The 18373-nt window shown below is 39.8% G+C and overlaps 1 long non-coding RNA gene across 1 annotated transcript in view; it reads right to left on the bottom strand.

Moving 5' to 3' along the window:
• The window catches only part of LOC132096871 (uncharacterized), a 207753-nt gene that overhangs the window by 171668 nt on the left and 17712 nt on the right, over positions 1-18373 (bottom strand). The window lies entirely within an intron of this gene.

Raw genomic sequence — 18373 nt, forward strand, 5'->3', positions numbered from 1 at the left:
ATAAGGTAATTCTGTAACCTTTTATGTACCCCTATGTACTTTGTTTGTATTTTTTTTTCAGTTGTTCACATTAAGTAGCAGTGCTTAAAATGTATAAACCAGGCCTTTATATTTGACACCATATTATAATTAGTGTTAACAACAGAGTTATGTAAATAACATCAGGAAAGAAATATATTGTGGTCACAAATTGAGAATTAATTAAGTAAAATTGTGGCCACAAATTAACGAAATGGGGAAACAAAGACCTTGTTTCTTCCTGCATGTTGTGATTAGTTTAACAAATGCTTTTTATCATTAAGCCTTTTTTTTTGTCAGGCCATAAAAAATACTTACTGCAAATATGTGAAATCTTGGCAAACACATTGCAAGTGCAGCTGAACTTGCACTTGTATCACCATGATGTAAAATGGGAATGAGGGAATGAAGCACTGTCAGTAGCTGATACTTTGGACTGAACACCCCAGAATCCAAATGGAATTGTTCCATTTTTGAGGGATTAGTTAAACCTTTCTTCACAACACCTGGAAGCAAAGGGTGAAATGCCAAGAAATCACATGACTCTCCAACGCAAGCCATTTTAGGTCAAAGCTTCAACCCCGCTGTGGGGAGCTTGGAATTTCACAGAGAACCATAACTGATAATATGTTTACTTGACTGATACAACTAAAGCCAAAAGTATATTTCATTTGTCCACATTCCTTTCCAGCTTCAAGATTTTTGTCATCAGCTGATGTCCAAGCAAAAAGCATTGAATGAGAGCTTAAAAAGAAAGGTCTGCCTTTCATGGCGGAGTGTACTTTAAAAGGTTTGCATGCTTGACTGTGCACAAGATGGAGTGGAATGTGGACAATTAAGTGTTCTTAAGCCTCAAGTTCACTTGTGCTTCCACAAACACTCACCAAATCCTCAACGCCACCTGAGGATGCAGCCTACATTTTTCAAGCATGACTCCCTGATGCAAGAGCAAATCTGTACCACAATTCATGTGACCTGGTTTGTGCACAGCACAAATGGACAGCAACACACTGTGCCAGATCTAAAGTTGGATATGAGTGCATTCCCTGATGATTGTAGACCAGTGCTTCCCAACCATGTTCCTGATGTTCTCCAACACCGCACATTTTGCATTTTTTCCTTAATCAAGCAATTAATCAGTTCATTAGTTGAGACTCCAAAACCTGAAATGGTTGTCAGATGAAGGAGGCATGCAAAATGTGCAGTTATTCCAGGGTACTCCAGGAACATGGTTGGGAACCAGTAGCTACATTTATATAGACAGTTGGACAACCTTTTATTCAGTTGTAATGAAATTATTCCAATGATGAATTTGACCATAGTGTTTACGTGAATGTTAGTTAATAAAGGGATTGGGTTGATGTGAGCATTTAAATGCCACAGTTTTTCAGTTATACAGTTATATACATATGCCCTCGTCAGATCCTGCACAAGTAATGATTGGTCCACCAGGACAACTTTACACTATACAGGACTTTTGAGCCAAGGCAACTGCGTCTTACAGACAGTCCCTGTGCCAAACACTTGAGTATGTCTGCATTGTAAAGAAGCTTTCAGGAAGACATGCCTAAAAAGACAAAGCAGCAAAAGACTTAGAGGATGACCTCTCTATCACCTCCTTTAAAAGAAAGGAAAAGACTTAATGAATCAGGATCTTTTTCCTAGAACATTTGTCATCTAACTCAATCACGTTCATGTTTTCGAGGGCCCTAAAAATGGTCAGTTTTTGTCCCAGGTGTGCAGCAATGCAACAGTACTAACTGCAACAAAACAACCCACCTGCATGAAAGAGACCCATAAACAAGCATTCAGCATCAGTGCTCTTTTATCAGCATGTTTTAAGACATAACACCAAGCTTAATGAAAGTTTTAAACACATTCAAAAAGCTTTGCTGGGTTTTATGCATATATATTGCCTCATTCTTACACGGAAAAGCAGCCCGTCTCATCCTATTTCTATGTAATTATCACCCTTCAGGTGGAGCAGATGGTAAATTAACCGCTGGATGCAAACTGCTGACAATGTTGTCGTCTTATCCATTTTGCATGATGACAGTGTTAGTGTTTTATGCACATCCTGATTACAACAATTTTGACAGTGGGTGGTTGTTGTCAGGGACTGTTAAGTATGGAATGATTTCTGAAGAAGTTCTAAGCCTGATGTTTTTTTTTGTTTTGTTTTTTTGTATGTGTGTGTGTGTGATATAATTATTCTCCATCTTGAAATGTGTTGCTTGCATAAAGAAGGTTCATTAGTATCATTTGTTTTCTCACTTTTTTTTATTTTTATAAAAAGTTCCACTTTTAGGACATTTCTGTAGGCTTAATATGTGTCTAAGCAAATCAATGTGTTTGTGTACCAGTGCATCAGCATATAAATTAGGCCACAATGATCTGGAATGCAAGCCTGTAGACAGTGTTCAGTCGTCAACTTTACTATGGTGTATTAGATTGTCCAAAGTATTCAAATGTGTTGTAGAGACTGGAAAAGGAGGATCTGAAATGAAATGAAAGCTAGGATCTGTTTTAGGCTCTCTTCTGTTTTCCTTGTAAATGCTTTCCCTGAAAGCACTACATTTCTTGTATAAGACTTTGTATTAGAGATTGTATTACAGACATTAAATACTCAGTGACCAGTAATTTCTTTCTGTTGACACTCCATTGTTGCTTTCAGATAGAGGTGAATGACAAGTCTGAGTCAGCAAAAGAAAAGCTGGCTTTCTGTGTTGAGCTCCAGTATTGAGATTGAGTCCAGAACATTTGCAGAAGTAGGGAAAATCTGTAGTTGATTGTTTATATCCATATTAGCAAGTTAAAACTCTGTTATCGACCTCAGTGCATCCTCTTTTTCTCATTGCTTTGACTTAGGAGTAAAACCTATCATGTACAACCAAGTCAAACTTCCTTATCAAAGCCCTACCTTTGAAAGGACAGTTCCTGTATTTTAGCTGCATTTTAGCTTCTATTACAGAGAATTGTGAGGAATATTTGTCCATTTGGCCTCTTTGTGATTCAGAGGTACTACTGTATTGTTTCTTCCTTTACTTCAGATACTAAAACACTGAAAACGACTGTTGCATAGCAGAAAGGAGAAGATGTCCAGACGTGGGGCAAATATTAAGATATTTTCTTTGTTCTTTTCTGAGTGATGACTATGAGGTAGAAGCTGCGTGGCTGCTGTTGCAGAGGAAACAGCGCTCACATGAAAGTATTCATGATTTTCCATTATCAAAATTTATGCCTGAGATAGAAAAGGGATATTCCACAGAGAGATTGTTCACACTACTGATAATGTAAACCTTAACTAATCAGTTTGCTCGGAGGAATGGTGAGAACGGTGAGTATAAAGAAATTCTTAAGATTCAGATTCTTAAATTTGTAATCCCACACTATGCTGACATGTAGTCTGGACTTAAAAAGACATCTGAGTTTTAGAATATGTCTCATTGGATACATTTTTGGCTTGTAATAGTAAAAGCTTCCTTGATGACAGGACACTGGATTAACGCTGTGAAATTTAGCCAATTATTGTCCTCTGAGTCAGATGGATAATTTACTCTTACCTCTCCTCTGAGCTCTGCTTTGCACAAGCTTAATTTGGTGTCATGTAATGAGGGAGATAAATGACTTACAACCAAAACCAAATCCAAAACTGTATATACAGAATTGCCATCATCAAGGTTTGTGGACCAAAGCCAGTTGCTCAGAAGTGGCCTCTGCGCTAGTTGAGAATCTAATCAAAAGAACACAACATTAAATGTAACTACACACATTGCTGTCCTTTGTCTTTCATGCTGAACAATTGTTTGGACTAAAAGGAATAGTATTTCATTTTTGCATGCAGTATTATGTAGTGAATTATATTTCGGATATTTTACCTGACACTAGCGGTTAAAGACAAACTCAAAGTTTTTCGCATTTATACAAACTACTACAACACACAGCCCTGGTATACTGAATACTGAAACAAAACTAAACCAAACAAACCTTTGGAACAACAGTAAAGGATATCATTTTTGTTTTTAGGAGAGCTGTTCCTTTAAGATCTAGATTTATCTGTCAATAAATTATTTGTTAGAGGTTAAATACCATCCATTAAACACCACTGCCTGATCTCTTCTGGCACCAATTTACTGCAAACTCAAAGACATATCAAAACAGTTGTGAAGTCAACGATGGAGTGTGTTCATTTTAACTTAGTAGAGCAGCTGCAGCACTACCTGAGGGAGAGAACAGAAAGAATAACACTAAAGATATAATTCAATATAGATGGACTGTCAGTTTTCAAAAGCATCTATGGTCCATCCTCTGTCCTGTGACACTGACACTTGATCCTTCTAAACCAACAAAGTTGAACTTATTTGGTGCGGAAGGCCTAAAGACAACCATGGAGTTCTTCAGGTGAGAAAATGCAGGGTTTAGATGGAGCAATGTCTGAAACAATTATAGATAAAATGCTTAAAAATCTCTAGTCGCTGCTGTGACCCGAGTTTGGAGGAGATGACCTTCAAACATCACAGATGTAATGATATCAAGGCAAAAGAAGACATAAATGATTTTGAACCATCATTGTCCTGAAGTGAGAGTGAGGGGGTATTTATACAATAGCATATTCAACTAAAAAAAAAACTTTTTTTGCATTTTGTCCATTAATTTACTTAACACCCTTTAAGGGGGCTGAAAACAGGCTTCAGAGTGCAAGTTTCTGAAATTATACGGTTATCATCTCTGTGTGGAAATGGTGACGTCATATGTCTATGTAGTGTGTTTAGTTCACATGTACAGTATGTGCGCAGGTGAGTAGAGTTTCTTTACTAAGTGCCATCTCCATCTACTAGCCTGGGATGCATAATACAGTGCTTTTGTTTATTTTTGTGGATAGGTGTGAACGTGAATCGTTTGGACAACGTTGTCATGTGAAAATGTCAAAAAATCCAAAGGAAAGACATATCTGTTTTTACACTGTAAAATCTAATAAGTTGGGCTTACTTAAAAAAAGCATGCAAACTGATTGCCTTGAAAAAACTAAGTAAAGTGAAATAGGAATAGTATGTTGTACTGACAAATGCTTATTTAGTATAGTTAACTTACACAAAAGAACTGTAGGGGGTACTTGATCCTTTCATTTAGGTTTACTCATGACTTAGTATAGCTACTCACTGACTCCCAGAATGCATTGCGCAGAATAAATTATGCAGTTGCTTTGTTTTAAAGTTGTTGTTTTTATTTGCCAATTTTATTTGCTGTCTTGTGTCAGCAGTAGCACAACAAAAAGAGCAAATAAAATGGCTATTGTTACAATTAATGAAAATAAATTTAATTGTTACCATTGTTGTGATTCACGTGATGAATGTTTAAGTTTGTGACTTCAGCATATTACCACTCACTATTTAAGGATTATATAAAAAGCATATCAAGGTATTTATGAAAAATAAAATCTCAAAAAGGTCATTATTAAACACACACATAAAAATGCTTTAATTAAAAAATAGGTCATTTTATAAAAGCAACGTATTTATTACTTTTCTTTGAAATCATATAACTCTGATTTCATGATGCATTTCTCCATTAATAGAGAGAAAATTATTTTCAAGTTAAGTTAAGTTTCAAGTGCCCAACCAAAGGAAATGCTAATCACTATAATGGTGAGCTAAAAAAAAAAAAATCGGCAATTAGCAACATATTAGTGCACTGCTGCCTCTCACTGGTTTATTAATGTCTTTGGTTCCTTTGTGGCTACTTGAATATTTTATGTAAGTGTCACTCAAAACAAAGTAAATTGTTTTATTTGCCTTGAAAGTAGCTGAAACGTAATAAAACCTAGTAAGTATAACGTAAGTATAACCTAGTAAGTATAATAAGTAAAGATAACTAATTAAATCTAAGTAAGGTAAACTATTGGATTTTACAGTGTAGTAGTCATTGTTGTGTAAATGTAGCCTACCCTGTGAGGAACATACAGACCTTTTTACAGGGAACTAAATAAATTAAAAGGGTATAGGATTTTTTTTTCTTTTCTTTTTTTTGATTTTGTAAAAAGCTTTGATAAAAGAGAAAGGAGAGGGTGGATTATCTGGTTTAAAAAATAGTGCGTAAGATCAAATAAAATATGCTTAACGAAGAATCTGAAATAGTATAATTGTTTTGTTTTTTTTGTCTAGGCAATTATTCTTGTTTCTGTGAGTAGAAATGCTGCGGGTGTTTTAAATATAACAAGGGATATACAGACAAGGACATTTCTCTTTCAGTTAGCAACGCAACAAAATATGGATGTTATTTTAGTACAGAAACCCCTTTTGGGGGGTTACAATAATTATTAATTACAGAAATAAAATGATAAGTACAGAAAAACTGGAAAGGATTTTTTGACGGAGGATGGTTTGAAAACTGTAGATGTTTCCAAAGCCTCTTTATTGCAGCTCTTTTGAAAGCCATGATCAACAAGTGGAAACAAAGGGACTCTACAATACTGTTCAGAGAACAGGGCACCTGTCAAAAGCTGATGTAAAAACAAGACAAAAACTTGTCAAGGAAGCTGCCAAAAGACTTACAGTAACTTTATATGAGCTTGCTGCATGTGCCAATGATATCCTGCAGTCTTTGTATGTCTGAGCTATGGGTCAGGATGACCAGACATAAGCCATAAACCATAAGGGGAATAAAAACTGTTGGCAGGCCACCAAGTCCCAGGAAGAACTCCAGTCAGAGTTAGGCAAAAGTCACCACTGGGAGATCAATCAGAAGCAGCACCTAATACAAGAGGGTTTGAGACAATATTCAGATGCAGGCAGGAAGGTCAGACATCAGCAAACAGAATATACAGGTGCATTTCAATAAATTAGAATGTTGTGGAAAAGTTCATTTAAGTAATTCAACTCAAATTATGAAACTCGTGTATTAAATAAATTCAATGCACACATGCTGAGGTAGTTTAAGTCTTTGGTTCTTTTAATTGTGATGATTTTGGCTCACATTTAACAAAAACACCAATTTAGTATCTCAACAAATTAGAACATGCTGACATGCCAATCAGCCAATAAACTCAAAACACCTGCAAAGGTCTCCTGTGCCTTCAAAATGGTCTCTCAGTTTGGTTCACTAGGTTACACAATCATGGAGAAGACTGCTGATCTGACAGTTGTCCAGAAGACATTCATTGACACCCTTCACAAGGAGGGTAAGACACAAACATACATTGCCAAAGAAGCTGGCTGTTCACAGAGTACTGTATCCAAGCATGTTAACAGAAAGTTGAGTGGAAGGAAAAAGTGTGGAAGAAAAAGATGCACAACCAACTGAGAGAACTGCAGCCTTATGAGGATTGTCAAGCAAAATCTATTCAAGAATTTGAGAGAACTTCACAAGGAATGGACTGAGGCTGGGGTCAAGGCATCAAGAGCCACCACACACAGACGTGTCAAGGAATTTGCTGAACCACAGACAACGTCAGAGGCGTCTTACCTGGGATAAGGAGAAAAAGAACTGAACTGTTGACCAGTGGTCCAAAGTCCTCTTTTCAGAGGAGAGCAAGTTTTGTATTTCATTTGGAAACCAAGGTCCTAGAGTCTGGAGGAAAGGTGGAGAAGCTCATAGCCCAAGTTGCTTGAAGTCCAGTGTTAGGTTTCCACAGTCTGTGATGATTTGGTGTGCAATGTCATCTGCTGGTGTTGGTCCATTGTGTTTTTTTGAAAACTAAAGTCACTGCACCTGTTTACCAAGAAATCTTAGAGCACTTCACTTCCAGCTTTTTGAAGATGCTGATTTCAATTTCCAGCAGGATTTGGCACCTGCCCACACTGCCAAAAGCACCAAAAGTTGGTTAAATGACCATGGTGTTGGTGTGCTTGACTGGCCAGCAAACTCACCAGACCTGAACCCCAGAGAGAATCGATGGACTATTGTCAAGAGGAAAATGAGAAACAAGAGACCAGAAAATGCAGATGAGCTGAAGGCTACGGTCAAAGAAATCTGGGCTTCCACACCACCTCAGCAGAGCCACAAACTGATCACCTCCATGCCACGCTGAATTAAAGCAGTAATTAAAGCAAACGGAGCCCCTACTGAGTACATGTACAGTCAATTAAAATACTTTCCAGAAGGCCCACAATTCACTATTTTTTTTCCATTGGTCTTATGAAGTATTGTAATTTGTTGAGATAGTGAATTGGTTGGTTTTTGTTAAATGTGAGCCAAAATCATCACAATTAAAAGAACCAAAGACTTAAACTACTTAAGTCTGTGTGCATTGAATTTATTTAATACGCGAATTTTACAATTTGAGTTGAATTACATTGAATTACATCTGTACATGGGAGTATACTAGAAAATATATTACATAAAAAATATCCATATGGAAATTAGTATTATGCTTATATTTTTCAGTATATTGCAATGTATGCATAGATCATGAATGGCTATATTACATATTATATATAAAAATTTATAGTGTGTGTATACAGCAGGGTTATTCAAATCTTGCCCTGGAGGGACAGTGCACTGCAGAGTTTAGCTCCAACCCTAATCAAACACACCTGAGCCTGTAAATCAATGTCTTTGGGATCATTAGAAAATCACAGGTAGGTGGGTTTGATCAGGGTTGGAGCTAAACTCTGCAGTGCATTGATGGTGCACTGCAGAGATAAATATGGGTGGCATGAAAATATTTATAACAATTATAAATGCATAAATAATGTTATGAGATTAATGTTTTAAATTAACATTTTGAACATAGAAATATAAAATGATGGGAGGAAAATACGTTTTTCAATGTTAAACTGAGACCGCCAGTAGATGGTGGCAAAGATTTTTGTTTTTGGAGATGTGAGTAATACAATAATACAGTAAGCTTTTAATGAATCTGCTCAACATTCCTATGGTGGATGGAAAACGAGATTTGAGATTTAAACCTCAATACACTGACTGCAATATCATAATATCACATTATAAATATTTACTTGCACATATATACTCCTATTTTGCATAAATGTTCAAATATACTAAAACACACAGTACCACATTCCACTCCTTGCTTACGTTTTTCAAAGCAACAACGTTCTGTGTGAATATGTCATAAAGCATTTCCTGATTAATTTACTTAATTGCAACATTTGTTTTTGTTGTTGTTTTACTATACGCAAACAATAATGTAGGCTGTTATTGTCAGATCAGGCCTTAAAAACTAATGAGTTCGTTCTGGGCAAAAATACTAATTTTCTTCTCGTTCGGGTTCCATAGTGAAGTGAAAAAAAAATAAAAGGTAAAAGTCATGACATTTACCAAGTATGGTAACTATGGGAAGTCGAGGCCTTGTGGTTACAGAGTATGACTCCTAACCCTAGGGTTGTGGGTTTGAGTCTCGTGCCGGCAATACCACGACTTAGGTGCCCTTGAGCAAGGCATCGAACCCCCAACTGCTCCCCGGGTGCTGCAGCATAAATGGCTGCCCACTGCTCTGGGTGTGTGTTCACAGTGTGTGTGTGTGTGCACTTTGGGTTAAATGCAGAGCACGAATTCTGAGTATGGGTCACCATACTTGGCTGTCTGTCATGTCACTTTCACTTAACCCATACTAAAAATTGGTGCTCTGCATTTAACCCATCCAAGTGCACACAAACAGCAGTGAGAGTGTGGGGACTATATATCCAGCGCCCGGCGAGCAGTTGGGGGTTCAGTGCCTTGCTCAAGGGCACTTCAGCCATGGGTATTGAGGAGGAAGAGAGCACTGTTCATTCACTCCCTCCCCCCTACAATTCCTGCTAGCACTGAGACTTGAACCTGTGAACTTTGGGTTACAAGTCCAACTCTCTAACCATTAAGCCACAGCTGCCCTGGGACTAATCAACGTGAGCCTATGACCCACGCTTACTGGGAATTCCTCATTGATGGGAAAGAGTTTCAATCCCCAGTCCCGATCATATGATTAGCCAGTTTTCAAATAACTGCTATGATGGCTTTTGTTCTACCCGCTTAAATGATAGAAGTACTTGCACTGTCCAATGTATTAAGACTGTGTCTGTTCTCCAAATAGTAACTACTCAATGTTATTTTACCTATATGTAATCTTACCGTGTTAAGTATCTATGAATTTGTCTTCTGATGATCTAAATGAGTGTATATTATATGTTGGTACATAAGCAATAAATTAGTATTCTAAGAATCTTGAAGATTCTTCTCTTGAACCCCACTTGAGTTTGCAAATTCCATGCTTTTCACACAAAGGGTTGTAAAACTCTTCATTAGTTCCAACCCCCTCTTGGAATTTCAGTCTTTCTCATTGGACAAGCCCATCCTGAGAGGCGTGAACCTTCTCAGACCTTAAAGGCCTTACATCAGTGACCTGTCTTTAGTCTGTGGTTCTTTTAGATCCTAAGGGGATGAGGAGGATGATATAGAACTCTCTCAGCTGACCTCTCTCTTAGGACTTTCCACTTTCCACTGGGAAGAAACTCCCAATATTTGGAATTCATCACTCTTCAAAACCAGAAAAAAGAACGTGATCGCGACTCCTACACCACCGAACCTCCAAACCTTTAAGACTTTGCATACAGACGCTCATTCCAATCCAAGGTAATGCAAGTATCATACACTTAACTAAACGAAAAAGAGGTTTAGTATAAGCTATAGACCCCATTATAAACTATGCTTAGGTGGTTAACTGATTCTTTTCATAGCTTCATTTTCTGGTTTTCCTCATGCTATCATCCACCAAATCTCATTTGCCCTTTCCCCTGTATAAGTGATTGATTGTATGTATGTTTGTTTGTTTAGTTTGCATTAGTGTTTAGTGAATAAAACTCTTTTACACAAATTACATGAGTTTCTGTTTTTGCCTTACAAATCAATGTAACTTTACGATTCTGATTTTTCTTCATGCTCTAATGCATTAATACAAGTTAACTAACTTACCCTAAACGTTTGCTGGACGAACAGATGGCAATTTAATTCTGACACAGTTTTCCCGCATTTTCTCTCAGAGAGATATGGTAACAGATGTCTGTATGTTAATGCAATGTATATCTATTGTATGTCTCAGAAGATCAAAGTGTCTGAGGATCTGTAATTCTTACACTTACCTATAAGGCCCTTAATGGTTCAACTCCTGCATACCTAACTAGTCTTCTACCACGCTACATTCCATCATGCTCCCTAAGGTCACAAAACTTTGGACTTTTGGTAGTACCTCGGATAGCAAAGTCCACTAAAGGAAGTAGAGCTTTTTCGCATTTTGCTTCCAAACTCTGGGGAGTTTGGGGAGTCACCAGTCTATTTGCCTAATCTTCCCGGTGTTACGGTTTAACTGGTTACCGTGTTATCTGGTGACCAACTTACTGGTTCAGGTCTCTGCTGCAGATGTGCTGGAACGACGGCAGCAGACTCGGCGATTCTGAAAGCACAAGACGCTCTGACGTAGACCGAATGCTTATTTTGTATTTAAAGCGGCCGCAAAGCAAACAAGCTTGTTGATCTCATGCAGACTAACCACAAGGAGGGTAACGTTATAAGTTAACCTCATTAAATATTGTTGTGGATGAAGTTTTAAGATCCTTTACCTAATAATGTATAAAGCACTGTAAAAATACTCTGATGCAAGTAAAAGTCTTGCATTGAAAATGCTACTTAAGTAAATATAATCAAGTATAAACATTACTTAATGTAAGTATAATCAGGGAAATCTGTTTAAAAGTAAACTGGGACTACAAGTACTATTATTTATTATATCATTAGATTATTATTCCTATAACATTACTGCACATCAGCAACTCACCAGGAAAATAAACAATCTCAGACACCTTGGTTCACGTATCACTTTTAATTAAATTTTTTATGTCCCTGTACGCAAACAGGGACACATCATAGATTATTGCAAACGCGAAACAGCAGTAATCAACCTGTCCTCCATTGTGCTTGGGAACTAATGTGGTCGGAGCATAGAAGGAGCTGCATTCTCTGGAATCCTTTCAAGCGGTGGACTTCTACGTTCCGATTGGTTGCTGCCCAACCGCATCATAGCTCATTACCATAAAGTTGGCTTGATTTCAACTCTCCTCGACGCTCTCAACGGACAAGTCACGCCGCTCCTCGCCGCTGCTCCGCGCCGGCTTACATTGAAAATGAATGACTTCCGGCCACTTTGACACTCTCGACGCCGGCGGTGTGAACGCACAGTCACTAACCACCGAGCTACCGATCTACACCGAATCTGCTTCAGATCTCTGAATTCAAGAAAGGACTCTCGGCGGCACATCGTGCAGCTGCTGAATCAAGGAAATGTGACCGTGTTAACTTGTGACCTGTGTTTACCTATTATGAAAATAAACCATAGCAGACCACTGACTACATTTTATGGTTCATGATGTTAAAGAACATTTCATAACGTCTCAGACAACTGTACATTTGTGGCTACTGTGGTTTAATTATAAACACTATCGATAACTCATATTTACCATAGTAAAACATGGTACATTTTAGCATGATCGAAGATACAAAAATTCCTCCAGAACAGACTTGTATATGTGCATTCCCAGAAGAGATGAGAAATGGATTCGTGTTCAGCACCACAAAAAGAACATAAAGTGTCAATATCAGGAAACATCTTTTTCAAGTAAAGCTTCACAGGATAGAAAAGATTAAGTAATTTTTAAGACATCCTTAACCTTATTGGTTATTAAGTATTTAGATGACAAAGTCCACACTAATTAATTAATAATTATTTATTACCGTCGACTGTGAGTGGCGTCACTTCCCAATGCAAACACGCCCAATAAAATGGCCCCACCCCTGTCACTTGATTGACAGGTTTCCGTGTAGACGTTGGAAATTCAAATGCGAAAGGAATTGCGATTCCATTTGAGTTTTGGCAGTTTACATGCACAGTGCAGAGAGTGAAAAGGCAAATGTGGTAATTCATATTGCTATTTAAATATGACAGGCTCATAGCTCATAAGATATAGGAAACAATTGCAAAAGGACTTTGCATTTCCATTTTAAATTTGGCAGACACTGTGCGTTCGCTTAAACGAAAATGCAACAGTAATGCGTGATTTGCATTTGCGTTTGGATTACGTCACATTAGATGCATCTGATGGAGGGCTGACACTGCGACTGAAGGGAGCCAGCAGCTGTACCCCATCGGTAGGGAGATCCCTGGCCGCCATCGAGTATGCGACATAACTCGAACGGGGGGTTCACACTGCGACCGAAGGGAGCCGTGGGTCTGCTGCACCAGAAGAGGAGCCATAGTCCAATGCTGGGAAGGCAAAGAGACTCGACTGATGGAGGGACTCCCGCTGCATCCGAAGGGAGCTGCGGCTCTGCTGCACCGGAAGGGGGAGTCCTCCTTTGCGGGTTGATGTGAGCCACGGTTTTACGTCTCGGAGGGCTCTCCCAGCCTCTGCAGGGGTTCCGCGACTCTGCTGTATCGAGGGTGCTGCCCCGGAGGGGAGAGCCCTGATTGACGCTAAATGGAGTACGACTGGTGGAGGGACTCTTGCTGTGCCCGAAGGGAGCTGCGGCTCTGCTGCACTGGAAAGGCGAGTCCCCCTTGCGACTGAATGCGAGGCATGGTTTGATGCATCTGATGGAGGGCTCTCAGTGTGACTGTCCGCCCTTGAGCATGTATCACAATTCAGACGGGGGGTTCACCCTGTGACCGAAGGGAGCCGTGGGTCTACAGAGCCGGAAGGGAGAGCCCTATCAGATGCAGAATAGGCAAAAAGATTCGAGGTGCGGTTTGATGCATCGGATGGAGGGCTCCTGCTGCGACCAAAGGGAGTCAACGGCTCTATTCCATCGGGAGGGAGATCCCTGTCCGCCATTGAGCATGCAACAGAACTCAGACGGGGGGTTCACACTGCGACCAAAGGGAGCCGTGGTTCTGCTTCACTGGTAGGGGAGCCCCATCCAATGCCGAGTAAGCAAAAAAACGCAACTGATGGAAGGACTCTCAATGCATCCGAAGGGAGCTGTGGCTCTGCTGCACCGGAAAGGAGAGTCCCCCTTGTGAAGTGATATGAGGCATGATTTGAAGCATCAGATGGAGGGCTGTCACAACAACCGAAGGGGGCCTGTGGCTCTGCTGCAACGGGAGGGAGAACCCCGTCCGCCACTGAGCACGCAGCACAACTCAATGACAGACGAAAGGCTCACACTGCGACCGAAGGGAGCCACTGCCCTGCTGCACCGGAAGGGAGAGCCCTGTCCAATGCTGAATAGGCGAGGAGACTTGTAACGACGGCTGAAGGGCCCTTACTTTGACCGAAGAAGCAATAACTGACTATATTGGGAAGGAGAGCCTCCCATTAATCAAGTAAACAACATGATTTAAAACGCTGAATTTTTTAAATATACTGATCAGGGCTACCTGGGCTGCCTTCATTGGAGTGGAGTTGATCATACCTGAAGTAGTTTTATAAAAATGTCTGATGACCAACAACCGAGGACCTCTATCTGATTTTGTGAGTGGCCCTTTTTGAGCTGCTGAAGTTGCTGCCCCGATGCGAAATGAGTGGCTGGAAAATTTTCTGCGGGTAGGCCTGATTGAGCAAGGATCAGTTAAGGTTTTTTTTTTTTTTTTTTAACCAAAGTCGTTGATGAAGAGAGGGTCCAGCGTGAATTTAGATTGAGCGTTCCGGAGTTGGACATAAGAAAAGTGAGCCTGATGAGGTTGAATTGGAGAATGGACATTAAAATTTTACATGTAGTGGCTTTTCCTATCTTGGTCCACCTTTATTTAATGAAGCAAGCGATAGTTTTGCTATCAAGTATAGACGAATCAGAGAAGTTTTTTTGAGGCTCCTGTGAGAGTGAGAACTGTTGCGGCAGTAGGGAAGGACGGAAAGGGCTCCTGCGGGAGCGGACACTGCTGCGGCGGTGGGAAGATACAGTAAAGGCTCCTGCGGGAGCGGACACTGCTGTGGCAGTGGGGAGATACAGAAAGGACTCCTGTGGGAGCTGACAATGCTGCAGCGGTGGGGAGATACAGGAAGGGATGTGTTAAGAGTTTTAAGAATTCATAAGTAGTCCTGAGGTACTAATATGATTATTGGGGTAGAGCAGTATCTAAAATGTCATTGTAGAGTGACGTAGAGGTGCATGAAGGAAAATTAAAGTGGCAATGCAGATGCAATAAATAAACTTAAGAGTGAGTGATTCAGCAGTACAGCATCCTCTCTCTCTCTATAATGGCACTTTCATTTAACTTATTTTCATTTATTGTCAAGTGTGCTCATTCCTGTTTGTGTCATCAATCTGGCAACCTGCGTGTGCTCAAGTTTGAGGATGAGGGACTGGGTGAAAAAACCCTCTCCAATATTTTGAATTTGGACTGTAATACCTAGTTAAACCACTCGGTGTCAGTCCTACATACAGAACCTTTAAATTGACAAAAAGCTTGGAGAGCAGTTCTTTATTTAAACTGACTGAAGAGATGAATGAGGTAGTTCGCAGACCAATTCTGCACAAAGTGACTGGTGCAGGTCAGCGTTTGTTAGTGGGAGGGGGGAGTGGAAGGACCTGGCGATGTGGGATCTGGAAAGGGGGGGGGGGGGGGGCAAAAAGTGGGGGGGTATTCAGAGTTCAGTGGTGACTGGGGCAAAATAGGGGAGAGGAGGCAAGGTGGGGAGGGAGTTCAGTTTCCTGACAGCCTGATAAATGAAGCGGTCCTTCAGTCTGCTTGTCCTGGCCTGGAGACTCCGCAGTTTCCTCCCTGTGTGATAGGGGAGTGGGATTACCTGCGATGCAGAGGGATTATGGGTGGGGTGGGTTCCATAAATGTCCTGGAGGGAGGGGAGAGAGACACCCACGATCTTCTCAGCTTCTCTCACTATGTGTTTAAGTGACTTGTGGCAGGACATAGTAGCAAATCAGGCCCGAATCAGACAAATTAAAGATTTGATCGGGAGCATGGTTGAAACATGAGCCGAATTCCACAGAAAGGCAACAGTATGTTCTAAAATCCTAACACCACAGTCTGATGCAAGCTTACCAACCAACTCTTTCACAGAACAGCTTTCAACATTAACACCATTAGAACAATTATTGACAATTTCAATTCAGAAAAGAGATTGTCAAATTTGTGGCAAGTAATTCAGATTGATGGTCAAATAGATGCACAGCATGACCATCACATGTAAACCCATGATCACAAGATATTTGGAATGACCCCCCCATCCCACCCCACCCCACCTAGAAGACAAGAACCAGACTGAAATTCCTAAGGGGACCTTTTAACCTCTTTTACAGATGTAGATGCACCAAAATTAACTCAAAAAGACTTCTAAACGAATACCAGTCCACTGCTTAACTCCATATCATATATGAAACCCACACATTTGACTATCATGTTTCTAATCGCTTATTGTGTATATCTTTTTAATAACTATTGAATAGCTTAAGGATTCATATTAGGGGTGTAATGGTATGTGTTTTCGTACCGGACCGTTTCTGTACAGGGCTTTAGGTACGGTGCACGTGTGCACCGAATGACCGAATTTAATATTTTGTGTGCGGAACATAGGTACATTTTCGTGTTTCCACACGAACATATTAAGTGGCGGAACTCTCCGCGTTCAGCGGAAATCCCGCCCTGCAGCTGATTCTAAAGTTTTCAAAAGGCATCACGCGAGTGTGAACATCACTACAACTAGGAAAAATGCTGCACTTTACTCTTTGGAAAAGTTATATATATTTTTTAAATATGAGCAGGCCTACAAACTGGGATTGGTAATGCTGCACTGTAATCATATTTATATTTTTCATTATATTTTATTGTGTGATATTGGTTTGAGACAGTATTTTATTTAGTGGAGAACTTTGCAGCAGTATTTTATTTCTTATTCTTTTTTTATTTTATATATATTTTATTATATTTTATTAAAAAGGTGTTTAAAAAAAGTTTAAACAAATGGTTAAAAAAAGGTTTATAGTAATAAACAACCTGCCGTTTAATGTTTGCATTTCTTTCCCTAACTGTATGAAAATGAACGAACCGTGACTTTAAAACCGAGCTACGTACCAAACTGTGATTTTTGCATACCGTTACACCCCTAATTCATATTCATGTTTATGTGTGTGTTTGAATATTCTTGCTTGAAACGTTTCTGAGAATCAATTATTTGTCATATGTATCATATTCGTGTTATAGGCATCATGTCCAAAATTATACCCTGTAAGAGTGGGAAAAAAGATAACATGATTTATTATCAGGCAAGAGAAACATCGCAACACCTCAAGCAAAGACTATCTAATCGGTCAAGACAACATTTGAGGTGTGGCCAAAAGGCCAGTTTAAAAACTCAGGACATCACAAATTTAGCTTTTAGCTTTTGATTTTAGTCATGCCAGCTCATAGCTGCTGCTTTTAGTCATCACTTTTAGCGTTCTTTAAGCACTGTGCCAGCGTGCTTCGGCCAGCATGCCTGCTGCTACTTAGCCACGATGAGAAGAAGCACCACATAGTCTCGTCACACTTTACTTATATTCTTTGTTTATTTTCTTTTCCGTTTGAGTGTGTTGTGTTCTGAGTTAAGTTTTGTCTCCAAGTCTGATCTCGAGTGCCCGTCTAAAACTACAACCAGCCCACAACTCTGCATCATCAGCCAAAGCCCAACCACAGGCTTCCCAAGACATCACTTCAAGGACTACTGAACTTCCAGCCAATCAGCAACCTCGGGAAACCCCCTTTTCAACAACAGCACAGGGAATTTATGGGATTATAATCCGGCCAAATGTATTGCAGTCACAGAGCGAAAAATAACAAGCAAAAATCAAATATTAAAAACACGTGTAAAATAGTAGTGTTTCTAAAAGTCACAGTTTGAGATTCATGTAAATCAGGGCAGGCTTCAGCGTCACCATTGGCCCGCAAGTTCTAGATTGACAGCTGCGCCTCTAGCCAATCAGTTCAAGGGAGAGTTGACGTCACTCCAATGCGACTCGTGGCTGCTGTGGCAGGTGTGTGTGTGTGTGTGTGTGAAGTAGAGGGTGATGGTGACACAGGAGTGGATTTTCAAATCTCTCCCGTCCCCCTCCCGCAAAAAAAGTTCCCGTCCTGTCCCAATCCCACGAGAAAAACTGGGGGAAAATCCCGTCCCATTTCCTGGAATGACTCATGATCTCTCCCTCTCCCATGTTGTATTTTTTTTTTCAGCTGGAATCTGTCAGTTACAGTGAAAAAATTCAGCACAGATCACAGCATGCCCACTTTAGTTACATAATTTTTTATTTTATTTTATTGAACTGAAAGCAATCTGAAACCATGCACATTGTGCATTTCACACACGTTTTCTATTAAATTTTTTTCATTTGAGCATAGACATTGCACTCTGAGAGTGGCACTCTCTAAAGATTTATTTTTCAT

This window comes from Carassius carassius, chromosome 20 (genome assembly GCF_963082965.1).
Source record: "Carassius carassius chromosome 20, fCarCar2.1, whole genome shotgun sequence".
Lineage (NCBI taxonomy): Eukaryota > Metazoa > Chordata > Actinopteri > Cypriniformes > Cyprinidae > Carassius > Carassius carassius.